The 1,734-nt window shown below is 27.5% G+C and overlaps 1 long non-coding RNA gene across 1 annotated transcript; it reads right to left on the bottom strand.

The window, feature by feature from the left end:
• LOC107608489 lies at positions 565 to 1,466 on the bottom strand. Its single transcript, XR_001612881.2, has 2 exons — positions 1,156 to 1,466; positions 565 to 843 (listed from the first exon to the last, which is right to left on the bottom strand). It is a non-coding gene; the product is annotated as an uncharacterized LOC107608489 (long non-coding RNA).

The raw sequence follows: 1,734 nt of genomic DNA, 5'->3' as shown, positions 1-1,734 counted from the left end.
TTGTTATGTCATTATTGATTATTTAAGATTTGATGTTGAGACTTATTATATATATTTATTTTTTTTTAATTTATAAAATCATAAATATATAATTCAATTCAAATTTTTTATAATTATTGAATTAGATTATCTAGAGAAATCATCCCATCCAAACCACATCACAAATAAAATTAATATTCGAATGAAATAAATTTTTAACTCAAAATTGATTCAAATTACACCACAAACGCCCCTAACTAAAATCTACTTATGGCCAATCATTTGCCTAAAAGCATTAGTTAAATTTATTATTCCCCCTTTTTCATACTACTTACGTAAGGTGATTTAAATTTTGTCATGGAGATGATAATCATCTTCAATGAATTTGGTCCCAAAAGAGGGAAAAAAAAAAAAAAAGGAAGCTGTCAAATGTCATATTCAACAAGTATAATCAAATGGTGGTCATTTATTAATTCATAAATTAAAGAATATCTCTCATTTATCTATATTATAATTCGTTCCTTCATATTACGTATAAGTTATTCTGAATGAACAATAAATAAAACAAATAAATGAATATCAATAAAAAAGACAAGCCAAAAAATTATAATATCATTATTGGAGCTAGAAAAATAATCTAGGTATCCATAAATTGTTTCCAATTGAAGCACATATTCTCTTGTCAAAAAACCATTCTTCCTTCTTGTCAACAAAAATATTCCTCACAAGTGTTACAATAAATAATGCTTCTCTCTTATCAACACTAGCATTTTGTTTCCTTAACGATCTCTTAATGAATGAGGTAGGTGAGCACCAAAGCCAACAACATTAGAAGATAACCAACCGCTTGATCAATTGCGGTACCTACATTTTGCAAACAAAAGATAATTAAAAAAATGTAACCACCTGGAACAAATTAAATAATTATTTTGAACCTCAAAATCTTAGGACTTTAACAAAATGAATATTAAAAAATGTAAATAACAAATGACTCTTCAAAAATGTTTTGTTTGACAAATTAAACGAAACTTTTAGTTAATTTAGTTATATATTTATATACATTAAATTTATTTTATTATTTGCATCTTTTAATAATATTTTGTCAAAATGACTATTTATTTCTTAGAACATGATGAATTCAAAGAATAACAATAAAAAGAGGAATAAGAAAATTACCATCGTTTGTGTTTGTGGTGGGAATTTTACCAACATCAATAGATAAAGTGGCGGCTTCTTCTGAAGCAACCACCACTGATATAAGAGCCGCGTAAATGAGGCCCAAGAAGAAGACCACCCTCATTGAAGAAGCCATTTTTCTCTTACAAATATTATTTATTCTTTTTATTGTTCTCTCTCTCCCTTTGAGCAAAAGAAAAGGAGAGAGAGACCACACAAAAGTTGTAAGAGAAAAATGTATTGAGGGTGGTGAGTTTTACGGAGTACATGAAACTTCTTTTATAGTGATAATTGAGTGTGGATGTGAGGTGTATCCGCAAGTTTCGAAAATTCATGTTCAAATTAAGATTTTCTTTGCTATTTTTTTGGCTATTCTTTGGCCTTCAAATATGAGGAGAGGCCATTGTTACACATTTGTGGTTAATGCTACACGTGTGTTTTATTAATATATTTAAAAAATTTTCTTTTACTAAAAGGTTCACACTTTGTATATTCACACTTTCATGGCATTGTATTTATCTTGTTTATTAGCTTTTTTTCCCCCTTCTAATTATTGTCTTTTTTTTTTTCATACATCTT

The sequence above is a fragment of the Arachis ipaensis genome, chromosome B07 (assembly GCF_000816755.2).
Source record: "Arachis ipaensis cultivar K30076 chromosome B07, Araip1.1, whole genome shotgun sequence".
Lineage (NCBI taxonomy): Eukaryota > Viridiplantae > Streptophyta > Magnoliopsida > Fabales > Fabaceae > Arachis > Arachis ipaensis.
Note: the sequence above shows the minus strand (reverse complement) of the source record. Positions and strands in the feature narration are given on the sequence as shown.